Here is a 19,333-nt window from a genome sequence, read left to right on the forward strand (position 1 = left end):
TCGGTAGCTGGTCCTGCTGTTGTTCCAACGCCAGACGCCGGTTGTTCCGAGGGAACCTGAGGGGAAACAAGAGGACAAGGTGCCTTCGCAGCATCTCTCGACTGCCGCAACTGCTTCATTAGTAACCTGGCCTCTTCGGCCGTGTCTCCTGGCGCCGCGGCACCCTCGGTGCTCTTGCCTAACCACGCCGCTAACTGGGCGGCCAACTCGGGAGGCATATCCCCCTCGTTAACGGGTGTAACTACAACAGGGATCGGCTGTCCCGCGTTCGGGATCGGAACTGGGGCCTCTACTGGACTGACCGGGCTCGCCGGGGGCGACTCGGGAACTGGGGCCTCCCCCCCTGCCGCCCTATTCCTGGCCCTTTTACCTCTCCCGGCAGGGACTACTCCCGGCAATGCTGGTCCGATGACTTTCTTCGGTCTGCCCGTACCATTCATTGCCGCCATCTGCTTTTTCATGTTTGCCATGTCTTTCACCAGCATGCGAAGCATCTGTTCAGTCCCAACCTTCTTTCCGACCCTCTTGCCAGGCATCGTTCTCGGATATTCGACACTTGCTGCCCGACGAGGTCCTGGATCCAAAGATTCGGAATCACTGAAAAGAGAAGCACAAAAATTACAAGTTCTCAAAATTGGCTCCTTGTTCCGTCTAGGGCTCACGTGCAACGAGGAGAGCCAGCTTCCTGGCACAGGAACAAGAGGATGCTTCCTTGGATTGTTGCTCCTTTTATTCTTCCTCGGGAGGGCGTGTACCCTCCTCCGATCCGCCTACAGGGCATGGCCAACGGTGTAGGTGTCTAGGACAACCCCTCTTGGGCGGGAAAAGGTGCGCCCCGGCTACGCCGCTTCGGGCATACCAGCCGAGACGCGCCTCCCGCCCAAAATGGTTTCCCGGGGGGGTCAGGGCACCCTACCATACGTTCGGGGGGACCGAGTTGTCACCCCTTTCCAAAAGCGGCGAAAAAACATCTCATAATATGCTCTTGGAGCTCGTTTTGGTAGAAAGAGTTAGTTCTGAAAAGAACTTTTTTTTTTTTGGAAACAAGTGTTATGATGCTTTTGATTTCTTAAAGTTGCTACGACATTTTTCAGTATGTCATACTATCCAAATAAAGTGAAGAAATGTAACTTTTCTTGGAGCATTTATGACTCTCAATTTTGTGTTTAATTAGAGTAAAGCTTTGCTCTCCGTATACAAGAAGTTTTCCACAGTTCGTGCATTTCATGTGCACGTTCGCCAGATATGGTTTCAAGTCCATTTCAGCACTCAATGGAGATACAGGTCGTCCACCGGAAGATTTGCTGATTACTTCTGATGGTAATAGCGTGGCCTCCGTTTTTCTTGTCAAAGGTGGTCGCTCATTTCCTTCAGATTCGGAAGATGAATGCAGAACGGTAGCCATTGCAGCGAAGTCTTCGGGAAGATGTTCGACGTTGTTCTCTCTTGAGAGTAGAAAAGAAAGTGATGGAAGTGGGTGGAGTGCTGCGTGTAAATTCCAGAATAGAAACTACCAAGAACCAATTAGAAGTGTTGTTTTGAAGTCACATGACTTCACATGCAAGTGTCAGGTCCTATACGCGATAGGAGGGTGCGCGCACCCGGTCTCGCACTAAAATAAAGCGGCGAAAAAACATCTCATAATATGCTCTTGGAGCACGTTTTGGTAGAAAGAGTTAGTTCTGAAAATAACTTTTTTTTTTTTTTTTTTTTGGAAACAAGTGTTATGATGCTTTCGATTTCTTAAAGTTGCTACTACATTTTTCAGTATGTAATACTATGAAAATGAAGTGAGGAAATTTATCTTTTCTTGGGGCATTTGTGACTTTCAATTTTGAGTTTAATAAGAACGAGGCTCTGCTCTCCATACAAAAGAATTTCTCCACACTCGTTGCATTTCATATGCACCTTCGCAAGATATGGTCTCAAGTCCATCTCACCACTCGATGGAGATACAGGTCGTCCACCAGAAGATGTGCTGGCCACCTCTGATGGTAATAGCGTGGCCAGGGCTCTTGTCGATGCTTTTGCATAATGCTCAGGGTGCCTTTGTTTAACATGCCGCTGCATGGTGTGTATAGAAAAGGAATATTTTCTATTTGGATTTCACCTTGAGAGCTCCGAATTGCATATCGTGCAGGTTACTTTTGGCGCATTCACTTTCTTTTGATCTTCAGGATAAGTAAAAAATTGCCAAATGAAAGATTCCTTTTTTTTTCTTAACGGTGGTCGCTCATTTCCTTCAGATTCGGAAGATGAATGCGGAAGGGCAGCCATTTCAGCAAAGTTTTCCGGAAGATGCTCGACGTTGTTGTCTCTTGAGAGTAGAAAAGATTGTGAGGAAAGTGGGTGGAGTGCTTCGTGTAAATTCCAGAACAGAAACTACTAAGAACCAATTGCAAGTGTTGTTTTCAAGTCACATGACTTTACATGCGCTTCTTAGGACGTGTAGGCGGTGACACTATCTAGTTACGAACGTGATTTCATACTTAGGAACTAGCATTCAAAAAACCTAAGAAATTCACTGAAAAAACCATAGGTTTTACACACGTTATAGTTAGGAAGTAGCATTTAAAAAACCTATTACATTCACAGAAAAAACCTTAGGTTTCACACCAGTTATAGTTACCTGGAAATTTTACTAACATAAAACCATTGAAATTCCCACGTCATAGTTAGTTGGACTCACTATAACTTGCGCTCCTGCAATGCACTGCTGATGACGTCACATATTACATCACTCATGACATGGTCAGTGACATCACTCATGACATCACTGATGACACCATCCAGTGAATGTGTGTCTTTCTGAAAAATAAATATGTTTTATATATGTATTTGTAAAGGTCGATGGAAGAATAAATGTTTAAATAAGTGTCTAAATGGATGTTGTTTAAAAAAAAATTGATTGGTTAACTGGCTAATTAAGTGTATCTTAGTGAATACATATATTAGCGAGTAATGTTTAAATATTAAAATGTTTGTATCAGTGTTTCACTTTGTGTATAAGTGGCTGCATGGGTTGGTGAGTAGCTACATGTGTGTGTATTTGGGTTATTAGATATTTTTTAGTATCAGTATGAGTGTCTGTATGGTTTGGTGGGGGTATTACTTAGCACAAAGATGCATCAATGACTGACTCACTGTTTGTATGTGTTTTGAAGACAGCATATGTGCAGGACTGTATGGGTGGACGAGTGTGTATATGTGTGTGTTAGTTAGTGAATGACTGTCTCACTAGTGTCTTTATCAGTAACTACATATACAAAGTGCTGGGCTAACCTGCCACCGGCTCCGGGCATCGAACCGTGAGTCCCGGTGTTTCGGAGTCAGCCACCTAGTTCTGTGGCACAATCTATACCCACTCTGAAGCCACCAAGGGACTCTTCATCCTCAACTCTATCCCAGAATCACTGTCTACAACGAGAGTACCAACATGAACATGCGTTTGCTGCAACTCCTGATGCTGACCCCACTATGGCTTGTTCCCCTTACGGGGTCTTATCCTTATAAATTGAGCCAATTACTCTTACCACGGTCCCACCTTCCATTCCACAGAGGCTCCGGTGCATGGGAAATGATAATCATAAAACCATATGCAGCTACACCATGCCTCCGGTAGTCAAAATCAATGTTATATCTCCCCCCAGGGAGCCCCCGCAGTTCACAGACCCCTGGGAGCTTAAAATAGCCTAATGGAATGTGGCTAGAATAAGGGGAGGCTTGCTCCCAATCAGACGCAAGGAAATTCTGGGTACTTGTGGGAAATGGCAATCTTGAGAGCTTACCCCATCTTGCTAATAATAAACCACCTAATATGTGGCAAGAGCATTTTGCACCCTGTACTCGACTTTCCACAGCCATGACATGGGGCTAATCCCCTTTGATCTACACTAATCTTCACAAGGTCTCTTGTTCACTAAGGAGGAGAAAACCTGGAACTCACTTCCCATGCACCTTCGCCTCACTCAAAACCACCTAGCATTCAGAAAGCAGCTTAAAACCTGGATATTCGAGAAGTAATTCCCCACCCCTCCTCAAGCGCCTTGAAACCCTCTGGGTATGTAGCGCGCTATATAAATTTATTGACTTGACTTGACTTGACTTGACCTCTATATAGGCAATTGTACCTGCCAAGACGCCTGGACCGGACCGCATCCCAGGAGATCTCTTTTGCTTTGACAGGGACAATTGGGTAACCTATGTATTGTCATATTCCAATGATATAGTTAGGGGGGATCCCAGAATCGTGGAAGAGGGCTGAAGTAATCGCCATTTTTAAAAAGGGCGATAGGAGTAATCCTTTAAACTACCAGCCCATCAGCCTGGTCGATTGAGTTCAAAAGGTTTTCTGTTGCTCACTCTTAGCGAAATCCCAGGGCTGGATGAAACAGAATCATATCCTCTTGTTTCTTCAAGCAGGGTTTCGCCAGAAAACTGGAACAATCAGTCAGGTTTTCTGCCTCCTCCTTCTTTATTAGAAGGTGGCTTTATTAGGCAAGGGGAGCTTATATATAGCATTAATTGATCTGAAGTCAGCATTAGATCTTGTGCCCAGGGATAAGCTCTGGCGGGTGCTCAAGGAGATGGGCATGCCCCTGGGAATTCTGGTGCTGTTAATAAGATTACACAAAGAGAACTTTGCTATGGTAAGATGGGGCAGCCGGGGCCAAGTCACTGATCCCTTTAAAATCCAGCGGGGATTTACTAGGGTTGCGTCCTGGTTCCAACTTTGTTTTCAGTATACATAAACCAAGTAGTTGAATTCTTATTTGTTACTCTAGCTGACGCTCCTTCTTTAGGGAATTAGAAAATCGCCACTCTCCTATTTGCAGATGATACTCTTCTTGTTTTCAAAATGCCTATGGGCCTACAAAAAGTATTAAACAGGTGTAAGCTTTTTTGCTACGGGAGGGTCCTCGAAATAAACACCACAAAGACAAAACGGATGTTGATAAACCCCCACAAATCCCTTCAAAGGGAGCTTGACTCTGTACAATATCCCCCTAGAGAGAGAGAGTTGCTTTGACTACCTAGGAATTAAATTGTTGGAAGGTATGTCCTGGAAATACTGTCTTAATAAGGCCTACCTCAGGTTCTCACAGGTAACTGGGGCCCTAAGAAACAGGCCGGTAGATAGGAATATTTGTTTGGGGTGGCATGGCCCTAAGCAATGACAGCAACATAAGAGTGGATGGGAAAATAAGCTTTCTTGTGGAATTGTTTAAAAAACATTTACATTTCGGTAAGATTGTAAAGACTGCTGGAAGCAGGACATGCAGTGAGAGTAGGTGTTCCTAAGGATCGTATGGCAAGGCGTACTGTAGTGGAACTTTTACAAAGGGCAAGGGTACCCAAGGAGGCAGGAAAGGTCGTTGGTAAGGATGCGGATGCGGATGTGGATGGGGGCAAGGATACGGGCGCAGAGAGCAATGAAGATATCCCCATAGACGATGAAACAAGCCTTGCTGCTACAAAGGGGCCCACAGCTGAGGGCACCACTCCACCCATCATTCCCACTTCTGTGTCTTCTGTGTCTATGGTAAATCCAAATGAGGAACACGAAAGATCTGTGCATCTCGATTCTCTGTCGGCCTTAAGAGCAGGCCTCAATACAGACAGTCTGGAGATTGGCGGAGGGTCGGGGGGAGGCAGCGGCGCCCCAAGCCTCGCACAGGCCAGACCAGCACATGAGCTCAATGATCACCCACTGCTGCTTAACTACATAGTGGAGTCTGATAAAATGTATACGCCCCAGCAGGAAGTACCAGATACAGTGGTATGCCCCTCATCTAAAATGCCCCAGCCATCTAAATTAGGCTTTCGGAGAGATGAACAAAAATAAAAGAGGAAAGAAAAAAAAAGGAGTGGGAAGAGCAGCAGGGGGAAAAAGAGGAAAAGGAGCCTAATGACTGCTTCTACTCACTCTCTGAAGGCGCAGAGTGGTCAGATGATGGAAAAAGCATATCACTGAGGGGAGCAGCCTAGACTCAAATGGTGAAGATTCAGTGGATGATAGCGAAGCCGAAATCCCTCAAACAGCTGTTAAAACCATATTGAAAGGGGCAAAGAATAGGAGGGGACGGTCTAGGAGGAAAACTGAGCCAACCCAGGATAACCCCTCCGCCGCCCTCTTGCTGAAATTGAAGTCGAAACAAACGCTGCCAGCAGAGGAGAGTGGACCTTCAACACTAGATGTAATATGTAATACATCAGGCCATCCTGATGAAGAGGCTAGACAAGACAGTCAGAAGATGCAAGCAGGAATGAGGGGGAAATGCAGGGCGTCGTGAGTAAGCTCTCAAAAGCCTTCTCAAATCTGGGTGACAGAGTCTCAAACTTGGAGGAGAGGATTGTTGGAACTGAGGCAGATGCATCTAAGGCTACATCCATGGCAGAGGAACACTCTGCCCAGATCAGGGATATTCAGTGGAAGCTGGAAGAATCAGAAAACAGGCAGAGACGTAACAACCTTTGTGTACTTGGAGTACAAGAGGGCCTTGAGGGCTTAGACCCCGGACAATATGTAATCGATCTATTCAAAGGGGCCTTCCCAGAATTATCAGAATGGAACTGGCCAGCCGAAATCCAAAGGGCACACCGCACCCCGATGAAACTGCGAGCACCAGCTAAGGCCGGGGAGAGACCCCGGGCTCTACTTTTCTTCTTTGGCAACTTCCTCTTGCGGCAGGCTATATCTGAAAATGCGAGGCCAGATGCCAAACGATCAGTTGGGGGAGTCTCCTTTTTTGTCCGACCCGACTTTTGTCATGTGACAGTGGAGAGACAATGGCGGCTAAGACAGCTCATCAAACCATTTCAGGACAAAAAATTACAGGTGTTCTTGACTAACCCAGCGCAACTTAAATTATTTAATAATGGTTCTGTTGTATATTTCTCGTCAGAGATAAAGGCCAAAGAATACCTGGATGCTTTGGGTAATTAGGAGGCTATTTTGCTTCAGTCCGTGCTAAAAGGGTATGAGCTAGCTGCAGTTTAGTAAGCATGGAAGGTTGTTGCTTTAATCCACTGGGGGCTGGGGAAAGGTAAAGAGGTCAAGGCCTAAATCTGTACCCCTAGTACAAATGGATAGCCAGGCAAGGGTTTAGGGGGGGTTAATGATCTTAAGCTGTAAATTATAAGAATCTGAGTAGGATTCTACTATTGCCCCTTGATTGAGGCATGACCGGTGAATTATCTGTATCTATTATGATAAGTAAGGGTCACTCTGAAGTTATAGGCGCACGTTAAGTTAGCCACGGCCTTTTCCCACAGTCAACATCACATGCTCAGACCTGTGTCTGAGCGCCCCAGCGGGGTGGAAGAGAGTGCTTGGGTGGGGAGGGCGGATGGGAAGGGTGGTGGGTGTGGGGGAGGGGGGAGGGATCAGGCGGGAGGAGGGTTCAAGTAAGGGGGGGTGAAAAAAAAGACAGAAAAGTTTCTGCTGGTCAGAAGGATTGATGGAAAATGTAAGAGGTGTCCGGAATGGAGAAAACTGATATTAGAGCTTAAATTACAAACTTGTAATGGGGATACTAAATATCTGCTCTATTGATGTAGGGGGTCTCAATGATTGGGGTAAAAGACAGAGGTTGGGTCAATATATTAGAGCTAGTCAAATAGATGTACTCTGCTTCAAGAAACTCATTTACCATGGGCCAAGAAACATTTGCTGAATAACAGAGGATATGAGCTCTTGGCTAGCTCCTCTCAAACCACCAATATTAGAGGTATTGCCATACTGGCTAAACTGGGTCTGGGGGGGAGCAGACGACATCTGGCAGATCCTCATGGTCGCTGGGCAGTAGTGGAAATGGAGTTGGGATTTACATTATGTACTATATATGGATCGAACCAAGATGATCCTGAAATTTTTGATGGTCTGGAGGTTGAATTGATAAATTGGCCCTCACCTCTTGTAGTCTGTGGTGACTTCAATATCTATGCAGATTTTACAGAATCTGGGATAAATACCCCATATCATGGAAAAAAGCCCAGGGTATTTTCTGCTATATCTGCACTAATTAAAACACACGGGCTGCAGGATGTTTGGGGCGAGAAAAAGCCCAATAACCCTGGATACACATATTTTTCCTGTCCCACGAAAAAGTTTTCTAAATTAGACTATTTTCTTGTATCTACTTTGGTGGCATATAGGGTGGAAATTAAGAAATTGCCAAAAGTAATATCTGACCATAATCTGTAGTGTAGTTCCTATTTTCCCAATAGGCTCTGCGCATTGGAATAACGTAAACAATAGTTTAGACATAGGACTGAGGTCGACTAGGTCTCTATTGAATATGTTAGACTTAATTTGGGTTTGCCAGCTAGCTCAGAGGTCACTAGAAACTTTCTCGAATAAACAGGGGGGAGTGAACTTCCCTGATTAGACAAGAAGGGATTCAGCTTCGGCATTAGGGAACACGCTGCTCTGTCTCTTAACACGCTCAGGGACACCTGGACACTAGACACGGGAGAGGCTATGACGGACGGAGCCTGGAAGATTGTCTTGGAGCATCATAGGAGGGTGTCCAGAAACGTCAAATTCAAATTCATTCAGGCTATGATACTACATAGAGCATATCTCGCCCCACAGAGACTCCGTAGAATGTTCCCTGCCTCCTCCCATAGATGTCCCCGATGCCAGGGAGATGATGCCGACCTTCATATGCTGTGGGCATGCCCGAGGATACGAAGATATTGGGGGACAGACCGGTATACACTGCACACTATCACAACTCTGCAGATCCCGGAGGGAGCCCTGCCTTGCCTGATAGGACACAGGAAAAGGACCAAGACCCACAAAGCGCAGCTGAAATTCTTAGACTTAGCACTCTTACTAGCAACCAGAGTCATAACTATGCGGTGGAAATCAGCCAGACCCCCGAGTGTAGAGGTATGGCGGTCTGATTTACTAAAATGGGGCAGGGCAGAAAGTGTGGTCCTGCGTAGAGAGGAGGAGAGAGGGCTCCGGAAGCACCCGATGGCACAGGACTGGAAGCGAATGCTGGTAGAGGTGGAGGAAGAGGATCTAGAGACCTCACAAGAGATTATCCCATGACCAGTAATATAAGATAGGTCGAGAGAGGAAAACAGAGTGCGGATATAACCGCCGGAAGTACAAGTTAGACAGCCACTTAAAAATGCAATACTGGACAGGATACGGTTGTCAGGCCAAGGTTTACAGTGCCTCACTGATGGAGAAGCTAGGAGACGCGAAGGGTGGGAAGGGGTGGGGGGGATGAAGTCTGTTAAGAGGCGATACTATCATAAGCTGCAATGTAATTCTTGTTATAATAACTCTGAGATAGACTGAATTGCTATATAAGGAGGGAAATTTACATGTACATTAGCCGGACGTTAAAGGGAGAAAATGTGAAAAGACTGCGAAAAGATGATATGAATAAGTGTAAAATGTAATAACTGGTACAGTCACGAATAAAGAGTTTAAAAAAAAAAAGAAGGGATTCAGCTTCTGACAACCGCAGAAACATGACAACTTTGCTCCCCCAGAATAAGGAGTATATCTCCAGAGTCGTGGAAAACAATAGATAGCTATTTCACTCAGTCAATCGTGCATATTTAGTTTCACCCGAGTGCAGAGAAATAGAGAGACAGGCGTTTTAAATAAAAGGTGTTATTTATTGAGCAGTCTTCTTTCTCATGCAAGAGAAATGAATTGCCACATTTGCAATATTTGTTATAAAGTAAAGTGCGTACAGTAAAAGGAGTATTATGAAATAATACTGTAAAAGCATTGATATGGTTTCTGAGCCATATGATACTTAAAAGGTATAAAATATATACAGTTACATACAAGTATAAAAGTTTGACTAAACGTAGTCAACTGGTGCTTCTAAGATACGCCTACCCCGATGTACCTAACCAAAGCCTAGTACGTGGGAAGGAGTAAATGAGCTGCAGTTTAAGTTAAGTTCGTTTTTGCCAAGAATCTGACTCAAAAATTCTCTAAGGATCTAATCAGCTCCGTACCTTGGTTTTAGAATGAAGGAGGTCTTGTATCTCGCTCTCAGGACTCGATCTCCCAGTAACCCGCAAGGGTGACTGGAAACACTGGAGCTGGATTTTCTCGGCAGGAGAAAAAGACAGCGTCTTTCTCAGTGCGTCAAATGGGAGGGACGGCTTCCTTCGGCACTCGTATCAGCTGGGCTTCGGATAAGTAAATAGCCGCTCTGCTCCAAACCACCGTGTGTTGCTTAAGGCAAACGCTGGTATATTTATACCTGGAAGGTGCCGTGTTTGACGTAAGGTTGGACATAAGACGTCAATAATGTCACTAAGAACAGGCCGTTCTTTCAGTGCTCGCAGGAGTTCTAGGTCAAATCAAAACAAAAGCATGGGGAATTCCCAGGTTGCCGGAGGTTTGGTTTGTTGAAAGAACTCGTTGTACTTTCTAGGAGTCTAAGGAAGTAGCCTTGCCGTATTTGGTTTCCATTGGCTATTACTAAATATGGATTTGATTCTTATGCCATTATAAGGGTATAATTTGTTATAACCACATAAGGGCATACATCGGGATTATTTAATTAGGGTCCTAGATACGATCACAACACCCACTCCACGTATAATGTCCATTATTACTAAATACTAAGTAATATATAAACATATAGGTATGCATGTGTTTTCCAGCCCACCCCAAAATACATTAAATGCATTTGAAATGGTATAGATACACGAAAATGAGTATTATACTATACGCTTTCAAGCAGTGGTATCATTCAGATAATGCAAATATAAATATCAGCTGAATGAATTGCGAAAATTACATTTATGAAATGGCTCTTAATACAGAAGAGAAGGTCGAGACCATTTCATCACATATGTATACAAGATTGTACATGTGCTAGAGGCTGATACAAAATATTGTCTCTAAAGTCTCTAGGAATAGAAGCTCTGTTCTCTAAGAATAGTTCTATTTTAAGCAGAGTACCTTGTGCCCAAGAAAAAAGGTAAATATTTTGGAAGTTGCAAAAAATAATTTTTCTTTCATGGGAAAAATAGTTCCAAGTGTTTTCAGCAGTGTTGTTTATAAAAACTGAAGACCGAAATCAGAGTTCAGGGAAAGCTGTGTGCTCGCTATTTCAATTGTTATTCTCGTTGTTAGGAGAGACCATTACCTCAGCTAGACCAGCAAAAAATGTGTCTACAACAGTAGGTGAAAGTTGGGCCAACGCTGAAAAATCAGAAATAGTGCATATATGCGATGCATTGCCATCATCGGTGTTTAGATCAGCAATGTTCACAGAAGGTTGTGCCTGTGTGCTGCCTATTTCATCTCGTAATTCACCGCCACCTAATCATAATGGTGAAGTCTCAACGAATGCCGTCATCAGAATCGGCAGCCGCTGGGGACAACACGTTGCATGAGTCGTTACCGGACAAAGCAAAGCGTCGATATCCATTGGTACTGTTGATGGTAGTGTAAGACAGACGTCCATCACGCATTCTTCTCCGCATAGCAGAAATCGAAGCACAGGTAAGATGCAATTTTGCCAGATCGGTCTGAATGAAAGAAATCAGGTAGTATTCAGATCTCTTAGCCGGGCCAATCCGAGGACCTTAGTGATACGGTCTCGGTATCGTATTGCTAGGATCGTTTCTTCCATCATAGCCTGAGTTTTGTCTGTGACTTGGCTTTCCATATCGGAGCAGAAGGAACAAAAATAAATTCCTGCTACAAGTCCCAAAATGAGAGGCAGGCCACCGAAAAGAGAGTGCACAAAATTCGTGAAGATGCCCAGAACAGTTTCAAAAGGTGTTAACAGTTCTGAAAATATTGTCTTAAATAAATGTGCGATGCCACTGGTATCTGACATGTTTAAAATTTGGCTTAACATTTCTACGAAATGCACGGGGCAGTTTGTCGATAATAGGGTATGTATCTCTGCCGCTGTCCTTGCAGCTTGCAGGTCATACGTCTCTTTGGACGAGGTTAAAGGCACAGTTGTCTGTAAAAGAATAGACTTCATTCTGCTTAAAGTATCAATTCGAATAGAAGAGATATTCACAGAAGGCCATAAAGCCGCCTCCATGTCTGGATTGCTATTTGGATACAATACTTGCATACAACAAATGACCCTGGAAGTAAAGCTCACGAGAGAGGGTTTTCCTGGCATCATGCCACAACAGCTGTGGTCACTAAATATAACGTAGCTACCTTTGGAAAGATACTTGAAAAAGGGTTCTATCTGTGTAGCTGGGGTGCAGTGCAGATGGCATGAAAGGTTGTTTGATGGACCTTTGCAAGATCCATGCAAGTTTATACCTTCGCATAGGAGTGTACCAGTCAGTGATGTTTTACAATTATTACCACTAAGAAATACCTCTTTCTTTCCCCCACTCCAACATCTATGTGTATAGGGTAAATTCCAGGTTGATTTGATGTATCCTTTACCCAACCTTTCATACAGGCCTGCTGGTATATACTCTTGGCAGTATTGAAACTGAAAAGTTGTTATCGGGATTGTAATGGTGCCATGTATTATCCATTCAATGACAGGTCTTTCTGACATTGTCAACGGTAATCTCTCAAGTTTTTTCAATGCTCAGCACCGTATAGTCTGCTCCTTTTTGTGCCAACGAGATTTGTCTATCAGTAAGGTTAAAGATAGAAAAAAATGACGTTATGTTGATTAGACGCCATGGCAAGTGACCTGAACGGAGGTTTTGTAACGTCCGGCCTAGCTGTACAATAGAACGCAATTGGGACTGACCATGTTGTAACATTATCATATCCTGTTCTATTATATCAATAGCAGATGATACAATGCTGTCCAGTGAATAGATTCTGGAGGACAGAGTCGTTAACCCATTGTCCACCACAGAAAGTGTTTTTTCCAAATTAATACAATCAATTTCTCGTATTTTTTCAGCAGTTTCAACTTGATTTAATTTCCAAGCTTCATTGTAAGCTGCATATATACCGGCGTATATGAAACGGTTTTGACGCTGTTTGCGCGGTCCCAGTATGAAATCTCGCAAGTCAGCACCGTCTTTAAGTAAAGTTAAGTGTTGCTTAATTTCGGGAAGTGTGGATCTCTGTAGCCAGTTGAGTCATAGTTTTCCTACACTGTATGTTGTAACTATCCCTAGATGTTGTCTTTGGGAATATCTTGTGTCTGTCCTGTTCTGTTTGAACCCCTGTATTTTGTACAGGAATCTATCATGACAGTTATTAGTGTCTGTGGGCCAGATCAACCATTTGTTCCAATCAGGAAGTGTTTCTATCAGGCATTGGCTTTGGTATAGACAGGTTGTTTAAATCTTTTATCTTGGCTAAACCAAGACAGGTTGTTTGCTGAATTGTGTCATTCAGGAACATTATTTGTTCTGGGATCATGCAGGCTCTGAACAATGCTTCTAAACCTTGTACCTGCCATTCTTTTGTACCCCAGATGTTTTTTGTCTCAATGTTGTTTTTCTAAAATTCAAAACCAAATGTAGACATTTTTTCATAAAATGTTTCAGAATAAATCAGTTTAGTATTTGTCAACATGCTTTTCACTCCTGTCTTATTTAACATTTTGAAATAGTATGTTTCAGGATCAGTGATATTAAACCCCGAGAAATATGGGAATTTCTCATAAAATGTTTTTGAGCTGCCTTTTGGTGGGGTTGGACAATGTTCCCATTGATTATAACTGAAAATATTTTTAACATTTTGCAGATTTATGCGGTTGAAACAGTACATTTCCTCATAATTCGACGAACCCTATAAATAATCATGTGCTGTAAATTTTGCTGGCATTTCTAAATCTGACATCATATTATTAATATTTTCAAAGTCCCAATCAACAGAGAAAGTACTATGTGATACAAAGTCATTTAAAAAAATCTTAAATTGGTGTAGATATTTCAAGAGCTCAACCGGGCCATAAATGTCATAGTCAGTTTTGTCCCATGCTATACCACTAGGTATAGGGATGGCTGTGATGTTCACTGATGACAGTTCTCTTTTTTCGATGTGTGATGATCTGTGTGGTTTCAGGACCAAGTTGATGTTCTGACTTGCTGTGTCCATTGTACTATATTTTCCATCAATAAATCTACCCAAACTTAAAACCAAGATGAGCCATAGAAGGAGGAAAAGTACGCCTAACACAATCCATATTTTAATCCATTGTGAAGTTAGATATGTTTCTCTGAGTTGTTGAAAGAGTTCTGTGATTTTTTCTTTGAATGTTTTTGTTGCTTGCTTGTCTCCATGTTCACTTGGATCATTGGAAAAGTCATCAAAGTTGGTAAAGTAGCCAGATGCAGTTCTGTCAATTGGTGGGATTGCTTACGGATTTCCATTGATCTTTGCATTTTCTTTTGTTACATTTGTATAGTCCGAGGCTACTGCGATCTCTCTTGTAGTCCTGACAATTCATTGCAAATTTATAAATTTCTACGCTCATCCCGGCCACCAGTATTGTGATTGTAATTCTATCAGAGATTTCAGGATCTCTTGGTGCCTCAGACCCAATCCCATGTGTACTTCTTGTATCAAGAAGACTCTCCGGTTCATGTTTGGAATTACTGTATCCCCCACTCCAGGGATTTGAGCAAACGGAACGAAGTTCGCATCAATTATGTATGTATTGCCGATTGGATAGTTTAGAGGTAACGCCGCATAATTGCCTTCCATTGAAGCTTTTACTGCAAGCAGCGTTTCGCCATCTATTTGTTTTTTCGTACGCTTTTTTGTGGCTATGGAAGCTGATCGATCAGCTGCCGCTGTGGCTTTGTCAACCAATGAATTCCCTGCAACGTGAACGCCATCACGTTGAAGTCTCTGCGTATGTACCACATGAGTCTTTTGTAGTTCTTTCTGCAAAAGAACTACTTGTTCCCAAAGTTTTTTCTGCTTTATTGTGGCACCTGTCTCATCTTTATAACCTTTTTTTATCCAGGTCTGCATGGAATTATTGTAAGATCTGACGCAGTAATGCAAATCGCACACTATTAGTGTCGGGAATTCGCGATCAGCATTTTCAAGTGCCATCTTTAAAGATCTTATTTCAGCTGGCTGAGCTGTACAGTTTCTGAGAGATTCCGTTTTAGTGACCATCGGTCTGAATTTACCTAGGCGCCAGCGACCTTTAACAATCGCGCACACTGCATTGTAAATCTGTTTTTCCACAACGTAGTGCTGTGCAAATCTGTCCGTGTAGATTACACAGGTGTACTGTTCGAGAGGCAGAATTTCGATCGGCACAGGACATTCATTTTCATATTCCAGATATTCTAGTTTTTTCATTTTAGGATCAAATGCGTGTGTCACGTCTTCTGTAGCAAGAGAATTTTCCCATCTTATCCATTTTGGATCTAGAGCTTTAGCATTAGGATTGCCTGGTATTGTTACCGCCTCAAGGGCTGATACTGCTGATAAAAAAGATATCAATTTTCCTTGGGCTAGGGCTCTTTCTTTTGCTACAGCAGTTTGAACCGCAGTTAGAATTTTTTCAGTTGAACTGAATTTCATTTCAGCTTGTGTGTACAAATGTGATTTGTAAGCTATTGGTACCGTTTCTACCTCATTAGAGGTCAGGTATGTAAATCCGCATCTTCCTGGGATGACTCGGATTACAAGATTGCGTTCATGCGCGTGTTTGCAGTTTTGTTTTAGTTAACATGTCTGTCTGTAATGATCTTAAAATTTCTGTGGTGTAATCTTGTTTGTGTTCCCCTGTTGAGGGGTGCTTTGTGGAATTTTAATTGCAGGTTGGACTGTTGAAGTCTGCATGACATATTGAACCAATTGTCTATGAATTTCTATTAGTTGTTTTAGCTGTACTAAAAGTTCTCCGCCTGACATTGCTTCAATGTCTGGATGTGGTGTGTAGCTGGCTAGAACCGGCCATGTGGCTCCTGGTCTACCTAGTGGACCGAGCCTGGTAATGTGATTTTGATGTTTTAGGGCGCCATTAAACAAGAGCAGGTGCTCTTGGTATTTTAAAGGAATTTCAACTTACTCGAAAGGAGAGTATTCCGCTGGAGATTCCGTAATTTTGTAGTAGTGGAACTCATGTGTTACAGTGTGTGCTGCTGGAAAATATATCCAGGAATAGAATACCTCTGTCTGCCAAAATTCATGTGCCTCTACCACAAATATGACTGTACCACCTCTTGATGATACTCCATTTTCTATAAGTTTTATAGTTATGGTTTTTCTTATATTGACCGGGATGATTATTGCATCATGGTCGTTATCTCGGACCAGTGTGTCGTCTGCTACGAGTTGAACTGCCAAAGCAGCTCTCTCCCTTTCGTCCTCACTCTCTGTCATTTAACTGACTGAAAGTTTTGCAGAGCACGTTTTGAGGAAACAAAGATTAGGTGCACAATGTTTTGGAACACTGTATCCGTCAACGTTGACTAAACTAAAAACTAATACATAGGATTCTCATTCTACTAAGTTCTGACGGATATTAACCTTTCACCCACTCCAGACGTCTATTGGAGTTTTTACGGGAAAAAGGGGTCTGTGTGAAGAAGCACGACTGAGTTACTCTAGTATCTTGCGTTAGATTATCGCCTTACCAAACGTTGGGCGCCATGTTGTGTAGTTCCTATTTTCCCAATAGGCTCTGCGCATTGGAATAACATAAAGGATAGTTTAGACATAGGACTGAGGTCGACTAGGTCTCTATTGAATATGTTAGACTTCATTTAGGTTTGCCAGCTAGCTCAGAGGTCACTAGAAACTTTCTCGAATGAACAGGGAGGAGTGAACTTCCCTGATTAGACAAGAAGGGAATCAGCTTCTGACAACCGCATAAACATGACAACTTTGCTCCCCCAGAATAAGGAGTATATCTCCAGAGTCGTGTGAAAACAATAGATAGCTATTTCACTCAGTCAATCGTGCATACTTAGTTTCACCAGAGTGCAGAGAAATAGAGAGACGGGCGTTTTCAATAAAAGGTGTTATTTATTGAGCAGTCTTCATTCTCATGCAAGAGAAATGAATTGCCACATTTGCAATACTTGTTATAAAGTAAAGTGCGTACAGTAAAAGGAGTATTATGAAATAATACTGTAAAAGCATTGATATGGTTTCTGGGCCATATGATACTTAAAAGGTATAAAATATATACAGTTACATACAAGTATAAAAGTTTGACTAAACGTACTCAACTGGTGCTTCTAAGATACACCTACCCCGAAGTACCTAACCTAAGCCTAATACGTGGGAAGGAGTAAATGAGCTGCAGTTTAAGTTAAGTTTGTTTTTGCCAAGAATCTGACTCAAGAATTCTCTAAGGATCTAATCAGCTCCATACCTTGGTTTTAGAATGAGGGAGGTCTTGTATCTCGCTCTCAGGACTCGATCTCCCAGTAACCCGCAAGGGTGACTGGAAACACTGGAGCTGGATTTTCTCAGCAGGAGAAAAAGACAGCGTATTTCTCAGTGCGTCAAATGGGAGGGACGGCTTCCTTCGGCACTCGCATCAGCTGGGCTTTGGATAAGTAGATAGCCGCTCTGCTCCAAACCACCGTGTGTTGCTTAAGGCAAACGCTGGTATATTATACCTCCCGACCCACCTCTGCCTGACCCAGGACCACCTCGCCTTCAGGAAGCAACTCAAGACCTGGTTGTTCGAGCAGTAGCAGATCCCGTCCCCCCCCCCCAGCGCCTTGAGACCCTCTGGGTAAGTAGTGCGCTATATAAATGCAATGGTTGATTGATTGATTGAAGGTGCCGTGTTTGGCGTAAGGTTGGACATAAGACGTCAATAAAAGATGTCACTAAGAACTGGCCGTTCTTTCAGTGCTCACAGGAGTTCTAGGACAAATCAAAACAAAAGCATGGGGAATTCCCAGGTTGCTGGAGGTTTGGTTTGTTGAAAGAACTCGTTGTACTTTCTAGGAGTCTAAGGAAGTAGCCTTGCCATAATTGGTTTGCATTGGCTATTACTAAAAATGGATTTGATTCTTATGCCTTTATAAGGGTATGATTTGTTATAACCACATAAGGGCATAAATCGGGATTATTCAATTAGGGTCCTAGATATGATCAAAACAAATCCTCTGATGAACCAATATCATATTGATACCCTGAATAGACCAACATCAAGGTGGACTTTTGAAAGAAAGCTTCTGACTGACACTAAATTTGTCGACCACCTAAAAAACTGGGCCCAAAGCTTCTTTGATATCAATGGTTATAGTGCAACACGGTACGTGGTATGGGATTCATTTAATGCGACCTTAAGGGGGGAGGTAATTCGTTTTTCTGCAAGGCTTAGGAAGGAAATTAAGGTCCATAATGAGATTCTCCTGACGCAACTAGCAGACACAGAAGAATTATTGGTCAGAGCTATAGCCAGGGGTCGGGAGATCACAGAAATGCAACAGAAAGTTACGATTATTAAAGCAGATATAAATCAGCTAATGGCCCAAAGAGTGGCGGATCAATATCAAACGGATAGAAGTTTATTATATGAAACCGGGGAGCAGGCGAGCACATTACTGGCTCTTAGAATTAAACAAAAGAGCAGTCAAACTGTCATTAAAAACATTTGTGAAGGGACCCAGAATTATTCAGATCCAGAGGAAATCCAAGGAATTTTTAAAAATTATTATCAAGCACTATATAAAGAAGAGACCAGTTCGGATTCCTCTAATATGTGCTGGGATGATGTGGGCCCAAAACTGAATGAACAGGATAGACTTTGGTTGGAGGAAGAGATAACAAGAGAGGAAGTTATCGAGGCGATAAAGTATACAAACATCTACAGGATATAATAGTTCTCCTATTAACGGATCTATTTAACAGGATAGTCTATACTATGGATATCCTTAACTCATGGAAGGAAACAAACATTGTGTTATTCCATAAAAAGGACAAACCTATGGATGACCCAGGAGCCTATAGACCAATATCCCTCATAAACTCAGATACAAAGATCTAAGCCAAGGTTCTGGCTAATAGGGTGGTGAGGGTCGTCGCGGGCCTGGTGTCCTCTTGGCAGCATGGGTTTATCCCGAGTCGGGGAACAACGGACCATGTGAGATGGGTAATCACTCTATTTGATATACATGCTGCCGGGGGGGGATAGGATGGCGATGATCCTCCTCGACCCCGAGAAGGCATTCAACCGCGTTATCTGGCGGTTTCTATGGGGGATATTGGTACAAATTGGCTTTGGTCCTAAAATATTCAGTGCAATCAAAGCAATGTGTCGCGAACCCAAGGCTCGGATCCAGATGATGGAGGGAAGCTCAGAAGAGATTTTAATATCCCGTGGGACCTGACAGGGGTGCCCATGTTCCCCAATATTATTTGCCCTCTATATAGACACGATGGTTCGGAGAATTTTAGGCT

The sequence above is a fragment of the Lissotriton vulgaris genome, chromosome 2_1 (genome assembly GCF_964263255.1).
Source record: "Lissotriton vulgaris chromosome 2_1, aLisVul1.2, whole genome shotgun sequence".
Classification (NCBI taxonomy): Eukaryota; Metazoa; Chordata; class Amphibia; order Caudata; family Salamandridae; genus Lissotriton; species Lissotriton vulgaris.